Below are 22,748 nucleotides of genomic sequence, written 5' to 3' on the forward strand. Positions count from 1 at the left end.
CTGAGACAAGAGGGTGGTAACAGAACATTTATCAGTGGATAATAATTCAGTCATGGACTCTTGCAAGCAATTTAGCTCCCAAGAATTTTGAAATTATATTTCATTTGGACATTTTATGTATGCTTATATTTTGTAACAATATTTATTCATGGGTTATTTTTCTACACTATATAATTTATTTTATGTTCACACTGCAGCTAATAAGGAGTAATTAAAGTACATTAGATACATTATTTGCAAGACTATGTGTTCTTTTTCAGCATGGCATAATCTTGAACTACACATTAATTCAAAGCTTCTTTCCATGCCATTGTTTATCACTACAACCAGGCCAGAAATAATTTATGCATTCAAGAATGACTAATTCATTCTTGCAAGGCTGGTGTTAAGATGAAGCTTGAAGATTTTTTAGATGGAGGAAGAATAAGTTTGACCAGTGAAGGATGAATTAGCAGAATTAGGATACTGCAAAGGGAGGTGGGCAATAGATTTAGAGTAAAGTACTGTGCAAATGTTTCTAATAGGGAATTGTGGACTTTGCCATCACTATTTTATATTCATCTCCATTTTATGGAGCTGTGCTACTGAATGAATTTGAGATACATATATAAAGTTTTGGATATGATTAATATTGCAAGTCTCTGTCAAGACTGACCTATTCCAACCATTTTCACATATTCCTTTAAAAATCATATTTCTCTTCCGTAGTATTTGACACCTTCAGTTAGTCTAATTGGAGCAACTGTCATGCATCTTCAATCTGCCCCATCCAAAATTTATGTCTGATTGGCTGTTGAATCACAGTGAATATATAATACTGCTTTAAAAAAAAATTAGGGAGTATTGTTGAGTAAGACTTGTAACAAACTAGAGGGAATGGTTCTCCAAGCCAATCGTGCCTTTTTATTTATCTATCTATCCATCCATCCATCCATCCATCCATCCATCCAATTTATATGGCCATCCATCTCAACAAGTGATTCTGGGTGGTGAACAGTTAAAATAAGATAAAAAACAATTATAAATATTACCAAAGTTAAAATACACAGTGGCCGAGCAACATCAACCCAAATCACTAACATTACCAAGAAGCCAGTCCCTGCACACCCTCAGGCCCTGGCACAGAATCAAGTCTTCAGAGCCTTATGAAAGGCCAGCAGGGTTGGGGCCATCCTGATCTCTGGTGGTAGAATGTTTCACAAGCTGAGCACTACAGCTGAAAAGGCATGTCTTCTAGGCCCCGCCAACTGACATTCTGTAGCTGATGGGACCCAGAGCATGCCCATTCTGCCTGGCCAGATTGGATAGGGAGAGACGATCCCTCAGGTACCCTGGCCCCAAGCCATGAAGGACTTTAAAGGTGACAACCAGGACCTTGAATTGCACCTGGAAGCACACTGGCAACCAATGCAGCTCACAGAGTAGTGGTGTGACATGTGCAGAATAACTGGCACCATTTACTACCTGTGCTGCTGCATTTTGCACCAATTGAAACTTCCAAATGCTCTTCAAGGGTAGCCCCATGTAGAGCACATTGCAGTAGTCCAGATGAGAGGTCCCAAGGGCATGAGTGACAGTGAGCAGGGGCCCCCAGTCCAGGAACAGGTGCAGCTGGTGCATAACCCAAAGGTGTGGAAAAGCCTTCCTAGCCACAGCTGCCACCTGCTCTTTTAGCAGGAGCCATGAGTCCAGGAGGACCCCAGATTATCTACTGCATCTGTCTGAGGCAATGCCACCCCATCCAAGACCAACGATGGAAGGTTCCCAGCACCAGAAGGTCCAAACACCCAAAGCCACTCAGTCTTGCTTGGATTGACCCGAAGCCTGTTGAGCCCCATCCAGGCTCCCACAGCCTCTAGACACTGGGACAGGACATCCATGCTATCACTCAGGCAGCCAGAGATGGATACTGCCCATCCCCAACTCCTGGAGCCGGTCCAGAAGGATACCATGATTGATGGTATTGAAAGCTGCTGAGAGGTCAAGAACAGCAAGGATGGATGCACTACCCCCATCACACTCGCCAGAAGTCATCCAAGAGTGCAACCAATGCTGTCTCCCTCCCATACTCTGGTCTGACTGAAAGGGTTCTAGATGATCCATTTCATCCAGAGCCCACTGAAGCTGCAGTGCCACCACCTTCCCTAGAAAAGGAAGGTTGGAAACTGGATGAAAACTGTCCAAACTGGTTGAGTCAAGTGATGGCCCTTGAGCAGGGAGTGCACCACTACCACCTTAAGAACCAGCAGAACCACCGCCTCCCTCAAGGAGGAATTAACCACTGCCCAAACCCAATCCTACATCCTCTCCCAGGCGGCCTTGACCAGCCATGAGGGGCATGGATCTAATACAGAGATGGCTGAGCTAACAGTCCACGTCCTCAGGCTCAACAGGATCAAAGGCTTCCCAGATAATCATGCAAGACTTAGCCACCATGGCCATCACTGGCTCTGCTTCAAGGCCGGAATCCAATGCAGAGTGAATTGAAGCAACTTTATCTGTCCGATGCCTAGCGTATTACACACAGCAACCCTGTAGATTTACCTCAGAATTACTCCCTCCAAGGAGGGTCTGGGTTACCTGAAATAGGGCCACCAGACAGTTCTCTGCAGATGCGGTAAGGGTGGAGAAATAATTACATTTTTCCACCCCTACCGCCACAAGATAAGCTCTTAACAGTGGCGGTAGCCTGTGTTTGGTTGAGTTAGCTGCTTGTCGTCTGCCGGTGGTACTCTAGGCATCTCTTCACCCGCTTCATATCCCTCAACTTGTCTGTAAACCAGAGAGAGTTCTGGGATCCTTGGGTACAGAAAGGCCGCTCAGGTGTGATCCGATCCAAAGCCTCAGCTGCCCTTCCATTCCAGGGGCCACCAGGAAATGCTATTAACATTCACCCCACTTTCCTAATTTTCTATTTCTTTCCTTCCAGTCAGCCATCATTTTGGGGCCAGTGATCCCGTCCAATGCTCATTTATGTACTCTGGCTTTCCCCTCACCAGTTCTTAAGCTTTTTTTCTAAAGGGGTGTGTGTGTGAGTGAGTATACAACCATAGACACTACTGTAAACGTTGGGTTTCCTCAAACCTGGTGATAAATGGTGCCATTTTGGCTGCATAAGGATCTACACAGAAAGTTCATTTTTAGAACATAGGATGATGATAATTATTCAGTTTGTCTCTCCCCTGACACAAGTTTGGCCTTGCAGAACATGACTTTTGGGGAAACAGTTGATGACATCCATCTATTAGGGCGCACACATGCTTTTTGTGTGGGACAATTTTCAGATTTTTCTTAAAGAGCAATTCTGTAGATCACAACTGAAAAAGACATGTAAGATAATCTTTTGGAAGATGTTTGGGTGATGGTTTCATTAAGTCTGAATTCCTTATTCTTCTGTTTGAGTATATTTAATTTGAAGATAAGCATAAAAACAAGCTCAGTAATCAACCTTTACAAAGCCTAACATTGTCTTAAAAGCAGAGGCAATAAACTGGCTTCAAACGAGTGACTCCAACAGGGAGTTTGGATTTACAAGCACTAAAATGAAAAGCCAGAGAGAACTGATTTACACTGTTTCTCAGCTTGTGTCCCTCTCTTTGCAGAGCCTTCAACATAGATCCTAGCTTTAACTCTTGACTGACTTAGCATGGGACAATCCATCCACTGATCATATTTGGCTGGAGATAACAAACCTTCCACGTAAACTTCAGCCCAAGGATCTGAGTTCTTGTCAGTATGCCATTGAAGTCTCCCAGGGCACGCTATCTAGGGAACTTTCTGAAGTTCTCTGGCAACATCTGTCAGCTTCTTTAAACAACAGTTTGGAAGTTATACAGAGGAACAGAAAATCAATGTCAGCTTTGGCTCTGTTCACCTCTGAAAGAAAAGAATTGGGGGAAAAAAATCTAAGTAATCTTAAATGAAAAATGATTTTCTCTCAGTTATGTATCTGCCTTGTGGTGTTCTTAATATTCAGGATATACAGTATAGGATAAATTGATGTTGAACCCACAGCAGACTCTGTGCTGGTCTTGCTTTCTTTAAAAAGAGATGTTCATTTTTGGGGTAGAAACTGAAGCCTGAGTTAGCCACTGCCTGTAGAGCCCAATTCTCCATCTTCCAAAACTAAACTTGCTTTACCAGAACCATGATGAACTGTCCTACTGGGAGAAGCATAATTTGCCTTTTGGCAACTTCTTTTTGTGTATTTCCTAAAAGAGAATTATTAAACAGCTGTTGCTGTGTTGATCATCTGAACTCATCAGAACTCAAGGCTGTTCTATTGCTTGGAGAGATTTTAAGTTAATTGCCTTTGGTTCTGCTGCATAAAATACAACACCCACCCAAAAAAGTTGGGTGGAAATAATTAGTCATTTAACCAAGGTAGTATACACAGGACCGCCTCTTATTTTGGCTTCAATGGGAATTGCCCAAAGTCACCCAGTGAGCTTCCATGGCTGGAGTGGACTCAAACCTGGGTTTCCTCAGTCTCACTTGAATGTTCTAACTATCTTCTCTGTTGCACCACCACAATCTGTTGTGAAATATTTCTCAAATGTTTGGAGCAGTTTTTAAAGTTGCACAAGGGACTGTGGGAACTGGGGATAGATTGCCTAGCTCCCAGTTTTCCTTATGGAGTTAGCAAAAGAAGTTAATTGGATTATCTTAGTAATAATCAAATCTTCTAAAACCTTGTGATTTGTTCTCAGAATACAAAGAGTTACATAACCATTCAGGCTTAACTCATAGGGAAGATTATAGTTAGAAAGAAAACTCTCTTCAGATGATGTAGCTAAACTACCAAATAGAAACAAGGTGGGGAACAATGGAAAAGAGGAATAAGGGAGTCATAAACGTAGACATAAATTTCCAACTAAAGTCAGTAAGATCAATTTATTTGATTAGATCCTTAGTTTTAGAGCATGTGCTAAGTTCCATGCAAAAAAGTCTGTTTCCCCAGGCATTCAGGCCAGGGCATTAGGCTAGCCCTGCTGTTGATGTCTTTTTATGATTGGAAGGTATCATTTACTTGGGGCACCATGGGTTGTTGTTTTAATTGTTGGGTTTTAACTTTTGTATGCCACTGTCATGTTCCCGTTCCGATGTTTATGGTTCCTCGTAACGTTTACAGCCACCCAGAGTCATTGTTGTGAGATGGGCGGCTATATATATCCATTAAATAAATTCAACATGTATGTATTTCTTGCTGGATAGGCTCAAGAAACAAAATGTTCAGGTGACTCTTCATTAGTTTACTGGAGTTTCCAGCTAGTAAAAAACAGTTTCTTGATAGAGATGGTGTTTTTAAACCAAGCGTGAAAGAATCTCCATTTCTGCCTAGAAAATTATTCATCCTTAAAACATTTTTTACCTTACATTTTATAAGAATCAGCTAATTTAGAACAAATATGTCATAATGAAAAAGGGATTAACTTAAAATGCATGTTTGGGAAGAAAAGATAATACCTGTCTGGATTTCCAGAAAAATGTTCTTAGCAGCCATTCTTCATCTGTTCAGTAGATAGACATTTGTCACAGCAGTGATTTCATTCAGTAATCTAAGACAGCAGCCTAACACTCTAAATGGTCCCTCACTAAGTTTCTAGCAAATGGGATTTGGAACTAATCCTTGCTTATAATTCAATTGTGGTGCCTGCTGTATGGAATGATCTCTCCTCCCGAGATTCAACTGTTAGCCTTCAGGAAGATTTGGTGACTTGGCTATTTCCTCAAGCACTGGGGCCAAGATGTTAGGTGAGCTCATCCTGGGAAATGGGGTGCCTCGTTGTTGGGATATTGTGATTTTGTTTTTATTGGTCTACACCATCCAGAGTCACATTTTGTGAATTGGGCAGCCATACAACCTTCCTTCCTTCCTATATGACTGTTCATAGAGACAAACATTTCTTGAGTTAATTTACTCATTTCAAAGTGAAAAGAAGTAATACTCTTTCCTGTAATCAAATTTATCTACACAGGGATAGACAAACTATCCCTGGACTAAAACACCTATAAGCGTCAGCACCATAGCCTGTGGACAAAGTTTATGAAGTTATCAAATACTGAGAGAACAACTTTGTTTGATGTCTGTCCATTCTTTATGTCTCACCTGCACCATATGGCCTATTTTTATTTTAAAAATAAACTGTATATTGTAAAGTCTCCTACAAGATGTGTTTAGTTCTTACTGACTTCATGGGTGTACCAGTATAATTTCTTAGCAGCAACTCAACTATGTTTTTCAATAATGCTAGTGTTCCTTGGTGATTTCCCACGTGGTTACAATCCAGACCTGACCATGCCTTGTCAGGGAAGTCGTCAAGCTTGACTACTGGTTGCTATAGTTTTCTTGGTGGTATTATGCCAGTGAGTTGGCACTACCTTCTTCCAGGCAGTGTTTTGACTTCCCTGCCTAGCTACCAGCACTGGAATTTCCAGTTGGTTCCCCACTCAGATATTTACCAGGACCAACTCTGCTTAGCTTCTGAAATTAGCCAAGGTTGGCTAGATGCTACCATCTGTTGAGGATGAACATGTATGTGTGCATACTTTTTTCTTCTTCTCCACCGTCTTCTGTCTGTCATCTTTTCCCTCCACACCCATTTCACTTTCTCATTAAAAAGAAGAAGAAATGAAATTGTTATGATGCTATTGCTGGAATATATATTTTGGGTAAAACCCAGACTTGGAGATTAAATAATGGCAATTGTAAATTTGGACTAAATGAAAACAGTGTGTTTCTCAGAACAGTGTTCTCTTAATATAACCCTAAAGTATTATTAAACAGAAATGCTACTAAAATGCACTAATTTACAATGCCTGGGCAAATAATGCTTTAACCTAGCATAGAAAATAATGCCTCCATTAGGAAGATATTTCAGAATTAGGCAACATTACAGAGAAGGCTTTTAATTTTGAATTTCCATCATGTGCTTCAACTATAGTCAGAATTTGGAAATAGCCCCTCTCTGACAATTTTAGAAGAGAAGCAGGTTGGTATAGAAGAAGATACTCCTGCAGATAGTTGAGCCTTGGCTTTAAAAGTAAACATCATCATCTTGAATTTTGGTTGTTGGCAAACAAGTAGCTGAAGTAATTTCTTCAAAATTAATGTTGACACAACTGTTAATCAGAAATTCTAGTAGCTGAATTCTGTATGAATTTAAGCTTCCCAACTGTTTTCAAAGACAGCTTCTGGAAATCTCCAGAGCATATATTACCCTGGCCAGGCTATCTCTATCCAAGAAGGCCATAAACTATGAACTAATGAAATAAATACTTCTTACAACAGAGGCCATTGATGAAGATGTTTGAGTAAGGAGCACCTCAAGCAGAATGACCTTCAGCAGGAGTGTAACCCCTCTAAATAGTTTAATGTGCCACGTATTTAGGGAACTCAGGAACTACTAATCTGCTATGTCAGTGTCTGTGTCAGGGTTCAACTTCAGTTTATAGACCTTCATCCAGCCAATAATACCTGTTTGGCCCTTGCATAGTCTCGCTAGACTCTGATGATAAAAGACAATTTGAATTACATACCGATAGCCACCTCACTCAAAATCCCTGGATCTCAAAATCCCTGGTTATGTAAATGCTTTGGAGATGGGAGCAAACTGGAGGCACTATTGCAATGTCTTCCAACCTAGTGAGGTTTCGTCATAATATAGTATAGTTTATTATATCAAAAGCTTCTGAATCAGTTGGTTGGCCCATCTCCTTGTAGTCTTCCATGACAATTACCAAGACTTTTCCAGTAACAAAGATTGGCCTAATTTGAATTAAAATGGGTTTAGGTAACTGGCTTTATCAGTAATGCCTGGAATTGGGATGGTGGCACTCTTTGAAGTCTCTGGTTTAACATGAGTCAATTCTCCTCCTCCTGACCTCCAGTGTTGCTTGACTCCAAACTTGGCTATTACCATGAAAAGCTGCCAGATGGTATTTTCACATTACAGAAAAAGACTCCTGAACAAGTATTCACTGCTGTTCTTGCCTCTTGGCAACAGAAATATTTTTGTTTTCTGTCAACTTCTGATGAAGTCACCTCTAGATAAGGAGGCATATGCCCAAACATTAAGCCCTCATGAACAGAACATATTGCTGCCCTAGAGATACTCATCTTCTGTTTAAAAAGGTACCCAATGCCATACACACCCATTTCTCCATATGGAGACTATTTTTTGAATTATTTTTCAATGGAAATATCTGAGGTTTTTTCTTCCCTTCTTTAATTATGCAAATTAAGGAGAAGGAAGTGAAGAGTGTTCAGTGCTTAGTACTGCAAATATTAATATGAATTTTCTTTCCAGGCTTCAATAGGATATCCCTGCTGTCCCTCATTAAATCAGTTTTTTTCTTGTTGCCAGACAACCTTATTAGACTAGAGGATGGTAGGGAACAATGTAGTTTGGTAAATGTAATCTAAGCCAAACTTGAATAAATCACTAGTAATTAGAAAAGTGTCAGGAAATGTGAGATGTAAGGGAACAAAATATTTCTTTCATTTCTCAGGGTTGAATAAGATTAGTGTTAGAGGGTAGGTGCTTGAATAACTGCCTCTGAAGTGTCTCTGTTAACAAAGCTTTCTATTTGCTTAATCACCCTATTTGAAACTACACAGTTATTTCAAAATAAAAATCAGTATTCCAGCATGATAATTTCAGTTTGTAGACTCTGATAAAGAGGATAGCATTCTATGTGACATGAATTCTGCTACCTATGGCCTGGATACTTACTTTTTGTGGCTCCTTCAGATAGCTGGGGGTGAGGTGAGGAATCAGTAGATGTAGCCAGGACATGGTCAACACCTGATGAGAGAAGGTTGTTCATTTTGAAGAGGCCTTCCCTCTTGTCCCATCTCCTGAAAAGGTCATGGGGCACCAGTTGTAGAAGAATTGTAGAAGAATCTTCAAGGCTGTCTTCTTCACATGGAAACAATTCTGGCTTGTTCACTCAGGTCAGTTGGGGAAACTCAAAATTCCCCAAATTTTTGATGTGAGAGTGATGGGGGTCCATATACCGTATTTTTGTTATGACACCACTTCATGGAAATTTGGAAACCCCCTACCCTAATACTCTTTTGGAAAGCTGTGCAAATAACTTTTATAAAGTTTTGGTTATCGATTTTTCATTAACTGACAGTGTGTTGGTATTGATAGTTCTCTTTGGTTGTTTTCAGAATTTTGTGGTATATTTTTATGTTTTTATTTTATATTATAAACCACCAGGAATTGACCTTTTGATTACAACACAATATAAATATAAACATAAATAAATTCACATGGGTTGGAAACTGATTTCATTCTGGATAGATTCTTAAATGAGAAGAGAACAAAGAAGACTAAAGAGTGGTTGGATTGATGAATAAATCTCTCCATATTATTAACAATTTGGATTTGGGAAGCGTGATTGAGGGCAGAGAAAGATGCTAGAAAGCCCCGTCCAAAGACTGAACAGAGGGATTGATTCCCTATTCCCAGAACTGTTAAATAAAAATAATATTCTGTCAAGCCTATTGATATAATCAAGTTCTGTAATATTTAATGTAATTTATTTACTAATTCTTTGGTATATTGCTTTGTTCGGCTGCATGTAAAACTATTTTAATTTCATTTTGACACTGTTGAATGAGGGTAGGCATTATTTGCCCACTGTGTAAGTAACTCTGCTAGGATTTGTGCTGCAGCAACATTTAGAGGATTATAGAATTTCCATCCCCTAAAACACTAGATGAACCAAAAGCAATGTTCCTGAAGGATCATTATTTCTGATATTAATCTAACAGAATTAGATTTTTGAAATCTTCCACCAACTTTGTTTGTAGAGAAATTGATGGACAATTTCTCTAATGCAAGGAGAACTTCATTATTTTCTGAAGAGCAATGGTGCTGACGGTAGCCTGAAAAAATTCATGGGAAATTTTCCCCTATCACATCTTCCCTTGGGATTTAAATGGTGACCCCAGGAAAATTATTGTATAGTGAAAAAAAAGATATTCACACATACACATCAAGTACAAAAATATTGTAATCCCCCTATGAGAATTTGTCCAATTTCATTTTTTCCTTTGAATGTGAAATCAAATTCTGTTTGATCCATTTGAATGAGAACTGGTAGAAGAAACATGCAGATGTTCTGTGCCTGGTCCTTTCTCAAGAAAGAAAAATTGCTAAGCTTTCATTGCCAAATCCTTTTTCAACTGTTGAAAACTTATTTTCATATATTTTACAACTTTATTATTCTGTTGTAATTTACTCATTATACTTAAATGCCGAAATCTAAAAAACGACAAAAGTTTATATAAGGATTTAAATTAAACAAGCAAATCAAAAGTTCCAGGATTTTTGTAAAAGTCAGTTTAGAAACCCCAACCTGATTCAGACATTACAGAGAATGGCTTGATTTTCAAGAAGGTGCTGCATGCTTGTATGTTCTTCTTTTTTGCTTTGTAGTAACTATAATGATTATTTCCAAATTAGGCAAACATGTTTGCCTTGAAACTGGAATCAGAAGGTCATTTAAGTCATGGTAGTAGATAACTCTTTAACCTAAAATCCATACAACCAGTTCCAGTGTGGAAGTAAGAAATGCACTCTTCATATTGTAAAACCTCCCTCCATTTTCTTCCTCCTTTGTATGTTTCTACATATTGGAGGTATGGTAACTTTAGAATTGCCTACCCCTTTTACTTCTGATCTCCCCTCTGAATGAAAACAAAATGGAGGAGAAGCTTGCATTACATTTGGCAACCTGAAGAGCAATCCTGTCATGTATCAGGCCTGGGTGTGCATGTCTGTGCACGTATGTGCAGATATTCAAAGGTGTTTTGTGAAACAGGAAGTTAAAGTGGTGCCATCCTTGTAAAAAGGAAATATTAGAAATTAAAATGATAGTGATATGCATGAAAAATATGTCATGGACATTTGAAGACTGACCCCTCCAGCTTTTCTTATCAGCAAGCTCTTTTCATTTTCAGTATGTATCTGTACAGCATGTAACTGATGTCTTTGAAAGAAACCATTGAGGGGTGATGATGAGGATCAAGGGGTTTTTTTTGCCTGAAATCTTGAATTAAAAAGATGTCCATGTATAATAAATGACACCAAATGTTCTGGAGAGAAACAGGGAAGTATCTTATGCTCTTTTTAAAAAGCTTATCTCTGTTAAGGGATAAATAAGATGCTAAAGACATGACAATATTTGCATAAAGATTTAATGCTGCCTCTGACCCTATTCTACAGTTGTAACAGCAACTAACAAGGTTACCTTCAGTTCCAGGGCATGAACAGGAGAGTCCAGGAGAACATAGCCACATTTCTTTCAGGGGAAGTACCTATGATTAATTATGCTTAATCTTAACTGTGTTTAATTAAAACAAGCCAAACCAGCTTTATAGATTTGCTTAAATTTGGCTTTTTTCCATGACAATAAATACCTCACCACCCACCACCCACCCCCAGTTTATGTGGTTCAAAACATAGTCTTAGTCATAATGAGATTTGTTTTCTTTTGGCGTATTATATGATATGGTTCCAGCCATTGTGGTAAATGGATCCATGTTAATGGAGTAGGAGTATGTGTAATTTATGGCTTATTTCACAAGCTATGGTTATTTGTTTTCTGGGAATCCTTCCCCTGCTGATTATTTTTTTATGAAACCTTAGAATATAGTGTTATATTTACAAAGGGGGTAGTATATTTACAAACATTCATAATTTACATGTCCAGTTTGAGGACATACCAATCTTTTCTTGTTGATGGTCTTGCTCTAAAGAGATATTTCTAAGTTGCTGAGCTATCTTGTTCCCCTTTCTAGTAGCAGAAATATTGCTATATTATGCTTTTCCAGTTCTTCACCATCTGTGGACAATTGGCTCTGCATTCTCTCTGGTAGGGCAAAGGGAAGCAAAGTTGCTCTAGTTGTGCCTTCTTGGTCCTGTGGAAGGGATCAGATTGATCTCCTGTTTACCAGTAAGTGGTTGTTGTTTTTTTAATCCATCAGCATTTGCTGTAGCTGGGATTCTTTTTACAAAGTTTATGCAAAAAAAGAATGGTCAGCAAAACAAAAATATATCTTGTTTGGTTCTTTATTGCTGTCATTGATCAATATGAGGAACAGAAGTACAAATGTCTGTACTCTGCTAAGTTACAGGAACATGATAAATAAAATTACTACAACTATTAGCCATTGCAGTCCTGGGACTGCATATTATGTAATTCTGTGGTACTTAAAAAAAAAACTATGGGCAGGCGACCCCTTCAAATGCATTTGAAGTGAAGATGTTGCACTAGGTAGCAGGGCAGTATCTTTCCTCTTCAAATAGCGCAGACGAGTTTTTCTCTTTCTTGCTTCCCAGTAACCAATTACACTGGGTTTCCCCCCCCCCCACATAGATTAAACAGGGAATAATAGAAAGTATTATCCTCTGTGTATGCAATTACTCTATATTTCACCCACTGCCAATTCTTCATGAGAATTGTTGGTAAAGATTCCCTGCCACCATTGTCTGTCCAGATGCAAGAGTCTGGCAGCTTCTGGGTATGAAGAGAGATGAAAGTGCTACAGTGCTGTCTTGCAGGGAAGTTCCTGCCGTATTAAATTGCATCAGTCACGGACAGTTCCAGATCCTGCTGCCAATTATGCTGCTGGTGGTGGTGGTGCTGAAGCTGGTTGTGCAAAGTCTGGCCAAGCGGTTAGTCCTGTGGCCAGGCCATGTGTCTTGCTGTGGCTGAGGGGAGTAGGTGCCATAAATGAAGAGCCAGAGAAAGGCCTTGGCAGGGATTAGGAAGCCCTGAGCAGCTGACAGGGAGCCAGGCAACATGTGGACACGTTCTCTCCTGTGGCTGTCTGCAAAGGTGAGGGAGCCTTGCGTTTTTGCTTTCTTTGGTAGATTTTTAAAGGAGACGTGTATGGACCGCTCTCTTACACAGAATCTCTCTCTAGTGAAGAATTTTCTGGGAAACACATTTCAGATATTCAGGAAGTCTGCAGCACCCAGCTCATTTTTTAGGGAGGAAAGTTAACACTTTAGTCAAAGGATTTGATTGAAGAGGAATTTAAGAATGCAACTCTGCTGTGTGGGAAAAAATGTCGCACTAACGTTTTTATATACGTGAGTATGTTAGGACGCTATTATGGACTTTGGACCATAAATTTTATCAGCCGGTCTTCATAGGCAATGAGTGGAGCATTTTTGGAATAAACAAAACAACACAATATTGCAACTATTGTCAAGACTTAATACAAAGAAATCAAATTTGGAAATCGTTTTCTAGTGAAAAAAAATTGACATGTCATATGAAGAATTAATTTTCTTCACTTTCAAGTGTTAGTTTCTCAGTTTCAGCTTTACTCTTACAATCTTACCTCAAAGAAGGCATTGTACCACCAGCTGGGTGAAAAATTCGAGGAGCTCTAGATCCAACACATCTTGCAGAAGGTTGGCATAGATGCTACTATACATCATCTTTAATATTTTTTGTTTATTTTTAAAAGTTTCTTTTTAAAGATGGAATTCACATAGATAAATTTCCAGCACAGTTGATGCTTGCTTCCTCAGAAATAAGCCTGTTTACTTGTAAGTTGGATTTTGTCCTTCTGTGGTGGCAGTATCAACATTTACCAGGCATCTATAGGACAAGAGATAATCAGACCAGGGAAGTAACACTGAGAGCATCTAAATGTTCTTTCCAAATGTTTTGGACTTCAATTTATATTAATTCCAGCTAGCATTTCCAATGATGAGGGACTATAGGATCCACTGCTATTTTTTTATTCAACTTATATGCATCAAGTAATGGTCTTTTTCCAAAAACAGTTTTAATTGCCTTTGTTGCCACCATTGGGTGGTTTTATTAAACTTTTACCAGTTGAAAGCTATAATTGATGCATATACATTCTCAAAATACATCTTTATTTGCAAGGAAGCAAATGAGTATTCATCCAGCATTTACCAATCCCAGAAACACTTACTGACACAACCACAACACTTCTTTTCATTTGGTAACCTTTGCTTTGATCATGCATGCTACCAACATCACCAGCCTAATTTAAGATAATCAAGCTTTTTAAAGTGTATGACAGTATATTAATGGTGATGTCATTTGGTTTGCAAAGAATCATTCCCAGGCCATCCCTTCCCCCAAAATGACATTTTTTCAATTAACGTATCAGCATGTGCACATGAACAGTGGATACAAAATATGAAAATAGTTGATCTCTAATTAATCTTGTTATTTTACCATAAAATAATATCATTGTCACTGACTTAGAGAAATTGGAGTTTTATGGAGTACTATCTGTCTGTTCCTTACCACCAATTTTAAAAGAGAAGAGGAAACACACCAAGAGGCAAATAATTGTAAATCAGTTTCGCCATTTTCATTTATCATGTTTATAGGGCATTTGGAAGGAAGACTAATTACAATCATTACAAATTCTTTTTGGTTTGGCACATATTAAAATCCTCTTGAATGCACAATTAGTATCATTAATATGACAAGAGAAAAGTAGAGTGAATGTTTTATCTGCTTTTCCATGTGTGCCAGAACATGTTTTCCCCAGGGTTAAGCACTTCAGATATTAGGGATACAGTGCCTAATACTTATTTTTAAGTAGCTGCTGTGTTTTAAAAATATATATGTCAGCTGATCTGACCAGCATCTCATGTCTTGACAATCCAGCAGAAACACCAAGTTGCAACAGTGCATATAGTGCTCAGCATCAGTACAACCATAGCTGTATCTCTTTCAAGACAAGATCTGACAGCTGCAATTTTATTAGAGATCCTTAGGCTAAACAAATCCTCAGGAGCACAGGGTTACTCTAATAGTTGACAAACATGAAAAAGTACATAACTGAAAAGGAAAATAAATCAATGAAAAAACAAAGCCAATGCAGTGATTTTTTTTGAAATTTGAACAATATATCTGAATACATATTTATGTTTTGTCATTTTTTTCAGTTAAAGCAATTTCTCACACTTCTAAATATTAGTGACCCAGAGTAATCTATATTTTGTTTTTCCATTTTGCAGCAGGAAAATTGGCAGCTAAGAGCAGGAATTGAATCCGTATCTTACATTGCATCAGTTCATAAGCCTTAGGAAGCATAGCCAATAAACCAATAGCAGGATTCATTACAAAAAACTGTTGGTTGATTTTCCCAGTTTGTTCAGAAACATTCAGCCAAAAGGATTGGCTAATTGGACATTGTACCAATGATTATAATATGTGTCAATTTTCTTGTAATGCCATTAACATTTCTATTTCACTTGCTGAAATAGATAGACTTCAAAGGAATTCTATGCTGCAAAGAGGGAGATCATATTTAAATTCCATATTATCTTCCCAGAGTCTTTTTTTTCAATTTTTTCAAGAGATCCTATCATTTTGAATATAAGTATGAAAGGACAGAGATCAAATACAACTGCTGTTAAGTTGTAATGAAATTGGCAGCTGAAGTGAAATAAAATGTGCCTAAAATCAGCCTTTGTTTCTTTCTTCTATGCTTTTCCTCCTCCTGTGCTGTTGTTATACTTTCTTCCCACGAAGTTACCAAGGAAAACTTACTTTTTATTGATTGCCATTCTGTGGAATGCAAATTAATTGTTTACTGGTTTTTAGAAGATTTTTGTATGCCTCAAACTCCAGAGTAAGTTTTGTCATGTTCATTAATGCTGTACCCAATCTTCCATGGGTGCAGCATTAGTTTGTTCTCCTGTGAAAGATAAGTCATCTTCTTCCTTTCAATTTTAAGATGATTCTGTTCTAATGCAAATTATGTGCTGTTATGTCTTGCCAGTTCATTTGTATGGAGTAGAAGTAGGGACTGTGACCCAAATGGCAATCGGGAGAATAAAAGCCTTTGAAATGTAGATTTACAGATGATTAGTTAAAATATCATGGCTGGAATGTGGTTGAAATGAGACAGCGCTCCAAAGAATGTGCAGAGACAGGAAAATTGTGAATATCCTCAAAAAAAGCAAATTGGAATATTTAGGACACATGGTATGGAACGAGAAATACCAGCTATTTCAATTAATTAGTTACTGGGAAAGATTCAAGGTGAATGCAGCTCTAGAAAATGACCATATCCTTGCTGAAAGATCTATGAATATTATTGGACAAAAATATAGTGTCCTTGTTTTGGGCAGTAGCTTCAAGGGAACAAGTAATACTGATGGTCACTAAGCTCTAGTAAAAAAGACACCGACAGAAGAGAAGATAATTAAGATTTCTATGGATCTTCTCCTGAAGATTTGGAGCTTACTTTATTGTTGAAGATGGTGGAATGGGTGATTGCTTGGGATACATCCTTCCATCATTCTGAAGCTTCCACCATCATATCCCAGTCTGAAAAAACACAGCGAGAGGAGTTTTCTCATGTGTTCCCACTAAATTTAATTGAACCAGGAAGGCTGCAGATTACAGAGAGGCAGTTGTACAAGGAAAGATAGAACATTCACACATACTATTGGCTACCTCATAACTTCAGAATGACTGGGAATCATTTGGGAACAAAGTTTTTTTCTACATGACACTTAGGTGCACAGCAAAATCTAGAAATGCAGGCTGAGTTTAGATTAAGTTTCCAGCTAATTAATTCTACTATGCATATTGGTGTTTTCATTAGGATTGTTTCATTTTTTTTCATCATTAACTGTTACCGACCCCCATTCCCTGAATTCTCTTAGCAATTATGATTCAAGTATTCATTATTCAAGTATAGAATTGATGCTATTATGATTCAATTATTTAATTCATAATTAAAAGAATTATGAATAACTTTGAATTGCAGTATTAGGGGAGTGAAATGTTAGTCTTTCCCTCCCCAATAGCAATCCCCTTCAGAATTGTCCTGCAATAAAGTCATTAGGTTCTAGAGTTTCATACAAAGACATTGATAGGGGGTATTTTCAAGATGGAGGAGAAGGGTTGCTTGGGAAGAACATGATAATTTGAATGGGAATCTGCAGGGGCATATTCAGCCGACTAGCTGGTGGTTCCTCATCTCTTAATAACCATATGGTATGACTGTGATATGAAAAATCACAAGGAAGCTCGGGGAAATTTGAGCAAGCAAAGTTTAGTTGTTTAGTTGTTTAGTTGTAATTCAATTGAAATAATCTCCATTTAAATAATAAAAGATTATCATTGTCCTGTCAGAAATTAAAATGTTAATTAAAAATAATCTGAGATAGGATAAAGCACTGTGCCAGGTGAGGTGAGGTATACCTATTCCCCTCTTCCCCCAGTATAGGGTTGAGCTGAGATCTTTAGCAATCTATGGATTTTGAGGTAATCTTTCAGAAGTACTGGTTGGCTTTCTAGTATCACCTAATTTTGAAGAACAAGAGTGTTATCCACTAGTGTTCACACTGCTCTGGCTTATGCCTGATTCTGAGCTTCTAGTGTGAATTGCACATACTTAAATAAGATTAGAGCAGTAATTACCAATACAGATTTGATTTCTTTGTTACTTTTTTTTTTGGAACAGTTGATTTTTGAACCAGGGATATGAGCAATGGGAGTTCTTGAATTTTCATCTGCCGCTTTTGTTTCACAGCAAAACTCAAAAGACCAGGAAAAAAAACCTGACTATATGTGGGAAAAACAATTGAAGAGGAAGGATATAGGCAGGAAATATTTTCCCCAATCTTCTATATTTTTGTTAGGGCTGCCCCAGTGAATACACATAGATTGATATACAGAGATTGGGGATCTCAGCATCTACTCTTGAGCTTGACATACTCAACTCCACAGTGATGTGGAAAAGGAGAAGGTATGTGATGCAGCTATTTTGCTGACACAAAGCTGCCCGGATTTCAACACTGACTTGATGGGATACTGCCAGAGTAGCCAGTTATCTCACTTGCAGCTTTGTCATGGAGAATAGTGGGGTATAAAGGTGGGGTATAAATCTACTAAATAAGTAAGGTTCACTTACTGCATCGAGCTACTTCTAGGGACAGCCAGATCAAAATGAAAGAAGCAGATGTATTTAAGACTTCTAAGTATATAAAGTAGTTTCTCTAGTATTTTTTCTATAGCTTGTAAGTGCTGGGATAATCTGTATTAGCAATTTTTTAATGCTAGTCTAACTTGCAACTTTTCAGTAGCAGGCCTGGCACATAGTATAAATCTAAATATTATTTCATCTCATTCTTTTTTTCAGATAAATTTTACGACACAGTTCAAAGTGTTTTGCTATTTTTCCCAAGTACTTTTAGATCTGACAGTATTGTCATTTATCAGGGAATAAATGACTTTAACTTCTGGGCTGGTCTTATAGTTTTTAACCTTTTTGGCATTATTGATTTGAATGTGTGCTAACTCAGTATATAACTAATGTTCTGAGGATTTACTGCCACATTAGATTACAGTATTTTCCTGTTTGGAAATTTATGGTTGTCCTGCACGTTCAGCAGTGGTGATGATCTATTGAAGGTTCCTTTGGTTTTAATGTAGAATTAATTAATTTCTCAATCTTTCATTCTAGCACTTCTACACAGTTATATGGAATTTCCATATTTTTTTCAACAAAGCAGATCTATCCTGTAGCAAAGCTTTATTTCAGATGTTTGGAGGAAGATGACAAGCCATGGGGGCACTAGGAGATCCTTAATTTTCTAGATATTTGGGAAGTATAAGATTCAGGAACAATTGGATGCTGATGTACGTGCAGGGTTTTTTTTATCAGTTGGTCCATGATAGTACTGCTTCTAATCAAAAGTGAGAAACACACACAGCCTGCAGAACTCTTCCAGTTCTCTCACACTTGAAAGTTTACATATTGTGTTATAGGTAAGACACCTATTTTACCATGTTTAATGTGTGTCATGTTCGCCGTTTCAATGTGTTTGATACATCGTAACGTTTCGCATGTCATTAGCTGGGTGCGTGTTTCATCTTTGACGGGAGGATGGTTCCTGTTGGGAGGGATTTATCTCTTGGCTGTGCTTTTGGAATGTATTTGGGTTATCTCCCCTGTGTTCAAGGTTACTTTCCCAGGCTAGGAGATCTGACAGTTGCCAGCACCTGGGACGGGCGGCTCTGCTGGTAGGGAGGCGGGGTTACGTGTGCAACGAAGGGTTTAAGTTTGTATTTGGCGCGCTTTCTGTCATTCTCAGCTTTCTCTGTATTTGTCCTAAGTTCCCTAATAAATCAGATTTCATTTAGCAACCTCTTGTGAGTCTGAGTATTTGGGCTGGGCAACCATTACAATGTGTAGCAGTAGAACAGCTATTGCAGAGGTGGCCCTCATCTTGAGAGCGCTCATGAGTTTGGGAACTGGGTTTTGTAACTCCCACTGAATTCTTCCCAGTTCCTTTGCACTCTCCCTTTAAGCAAAATTCACTCAGTTCTCTGGGATGGGAAGGGAGAGAAGTTCATATGAAAAACTATTTTCCTTCCCCTTCCCTTGTAAATCCACATTAAAAAGCCATTCCTTGGTTGTGAAGAATAAAGAGATTTACTACCAATATTATTACAAATTGTTAAACAGAGCACCCCTTTTAACATTGGCATTGGTTTGTCTGCTTTAACCTTCATTAGAAATCAATGCCATCCTCTAAAGCAGGAACTTATTCTGCAGAACTGGCATTCAGACTACGTCCTTTCCTTGTGTGTGCACGCACAACACTCCAAATTGGCTTTCTTTTCTAGAGTGGCCTTTGAAGGTCACTACCGCAAATTGTCAGTATGGAAGGCACAGTATATATTAAACAGGTCACTCACCTCCCCTGGGTGAATAACCAAGTTCTTCTTTCTTTTGTCCCTGCTCCACCCCCACTGGCTTCTTTGATTCTGTTCCTCATCCCAGTTCTTCAGGTCAGGACCAACCAGGCTCTTTTTGTCTCTTCCAGCTGCTTTCTCCATTGATCTATTTGCTGCCAACCAAAACTCCTTATTTTCTTGCACTCCCAGATTGGCCCTCCTGCCTATTTCAGTAGAAAATGGAATCCCTGCTGAGCAAACATTGCTATAAGGGGGAAAACCTGTACTTCATTCCTCCTTTTTATTTACTGCTGCTGCCAAAAGGGAAAATAGCTCCCCACTTTTCTCCTGATCCTTCCTGCTGTGTGGATCTTCAGGCCTGGCTGAGGAATTCTGGGAGTTGAAATCCACACAGCTTGAAGTTGACAAGGTTGAGAAGCACTGCTTTAAACATTCTAAACTCCTTACTTCTTCAATCTCCCTGAATCTTTTCTCTAGATTCCTTTCCTTTGTTTCGTTTATGCCAAGGCTCCTTTACCTTTTTGGCTAACTGCTGTCCCTACACACATCATTTACCCCTTTTATAGCCTCCTTCCTAAGGTTTCTGTTTCAGTTTACCACGCTTCTGCATCTTGACTGCTTGGGAAATCTCTACCTCTGATGTTCTACCTGTGTCTTTTTTTGGCTGCAGTGATAAATACCTGCTATTTACCCTATCCTGCTAATAAGTACCTGCTATTTACCCTATCCCATTTCCAGGGATCCTTGTTCTCTGATTTCGGTAAGAAATGTGACTTTATGGCAAGTTCTTGTTAGAGATCTCTGCATCAGAACTTTAACTCTCTTAGGTTTTCCTAAACTCTAATCACAATTGAAGTATGCACATACACTATATGAAAAATTCATTGGCCTTATTTCTACAACATCCTTAAGGAGGGATAGAGTAATGTGGGAACACCAAAAGGGTGTCAATTGACAAATCAGTTAACCCCAATCAGATTACATTTAGCCTCAAAGTGACACAGTCTCTACCCAGTCAGTTATGTCATGGGAATACCTAAACCTGCTCAAATGACCTGTTTTCCAAAAAAACAAACTACAGAGAAAACACATCTAAAAAAACAGACCCCTCTGTTAGAGAATTAATTGCCAGAGCCTGGCAACTTAGAATATACTTTCCAGTACCAATTAACTGCAGGGGCTAAGTTGTGACTACTGCTGCCAGCTTGCCAGGAAAGAAGGATATAATGATATCTTCCTGCAGAAAGTAAGTGGGGACTTTGTATTCCCCAAAGGGTGATTTTTGACCCAGTTAGTTTGATCATGTGCTGTGGGAACCAACAGGAGTTCTGACTGGATAAGTGGCTGAGTGGGTCATTGTCATAGTGGTGCACTGTAAATGAAAACGCCCCCTTTGTAGATGTTACCCACTTCAGCTGTTCAGAAGCAAACATCTAAGTACCACATAGGAACCTGAAAATGTAACTCTCTGGAATTTAGTACTAGGAAGAAAAAAATGATAGATGCTGTTTGTCCTAAAATCTTATAAAGACAAGTTGACTGCATTGCACAATGTGCTAAGCTTGGTTAGTATCTTACTATGCTTAGCTTTTGTGGCTCAACATGCTATGCAATACACAACTGATTCAGTGAAGTTATGGTTCACTATACTGTCCAAACCGAGACAATGAGACAATTCAATAGCAAGATAGGCCTATGATGAAAATTCAGCCTGGGTACTATTATTTATCAAAAAATTAATTAAGGAAGATGCTTTAATCCAAATCTACCTGCAGGGTGAGAGCAGAAAAGAAAGGACACATTTCAAATGTGGCAGAACAAAGAAGAAAAACAAGAAAAAAGAAATTGGTACTTAACAATCAAACAACCCTTGTTTGATGGATGAGACCAGCAAAAGTCAAACAGTAAACTTTACAGCCTACTTGCTACCTATTTACTCTTCCTGAGTGTTTGCAAATAAACTGATTGTGATGGTCCCAGTACCAGCATCTTAACTTAAGGAATTCTCCAGACAATTCATTAGAAGCTTAAAGAATCCATTTATTAAAATCTGATTAGACACAGGACATTTGCAAAGCTCTGAATAACATTTTGGTGCCAAAGCATTCAAAGTAATCCCTTCTCTGTGACATCATCCCTCCTCCCTGTCTGACAAACAAGTTCTTTCTCACTCCTGATCTCCCTCTCCTAGTCCAGGTGTCTTATCAGCTCGACCTTGGCTCTAACAGTTTGTGAAGGAATGTGCTGAAGCATTCTCTCTGTGTGCGAAGCTGCAAATCTGCAAAGCTGACACGGGTTTGTTCTCCCTCGGCTGATACATGTAGCAGGCTGATACATGTAGCAGTGCTTTATGGCAGGTGTGCAAAGGGAGCCTGACATAGGTACTGCAGAAATAGCTCAAGAATCCCCAGAATTTTCTCCATGTGAATTAAGTAAACATGATAAAACTAGCTCTGAACTATACCTTGATCAGGGGGCAAAAAAAAAATAAAAATGGAAGAGTAGCTTGGAAGCTTTTATTGTGGACTCATACCTCAGAACCAATGTACTTTTACAGGAGCTAGTCAGTCATCTGGGCATAGAAAAACTATCATCTTGTGGTTTACATTTCAACTCATTTATGTTGCTCCAACCCCTTTCCATTCTTGGTTTCTCAGTATGATCTGATACGTCACCATACATTTTCCTCAGTGAAGTGCTTTGGCTAAGCATTTCCTGAGATTTGAGATTCCAGTCATAACAATGGCAAGTTATACTTTGCTTTGAATGTTTACTGGTTGCCAAGGTTTATTAGAATCAGAATGTATAAGGCCTACTTGTTTTCAAAGGCAAATAAAGAAACAGAGATCTCAGGCTCACATTAATGAAATACCAAAACTCTGCATTCTCTCTAAATCTATTTTGACAATTCAGTTTCATGCATGATAGTACATTAAATTATAAGGACTTTAGTGAAATGATCACTGTTGACTGCAAAGAGAGATCCTGCCATTATCAAGGAGAATGATACT

The 22,748-nt window shown here is 38.5% G+C and overlaps 1 protein-coding gene across 3 annotated transcripts in view; it reads left to right on the plus strand.

The window, feature by feature from the left end:
- The window catches only part of HHAT (hedgehog acyltransferase), a 161,290-nt gene that overhangs the window by 127,786 nt on the left and 10,756 nt on the right, over nucleotides 1-22,748 (plus strand). The gene's annotated exons all lie outside the window — the stretch shown is intronic.

The sequence above is a fragment of the Candoia aspera genome, chromosome 1 (assembly GCF_035149785.1).
Source record: "Candoia aspera isolate rCanAsp1 chromosome 1, rCanAsp1.hap2, whole genome shotgun sequence".
In the NCBI taxonomy this organism is placed as follows: domain Eukaryota; kingdom Metazoa; phylum Chordata; class Lepidosauria; order Squamata; family Boidae; genus Candoia; species Candoia aspera.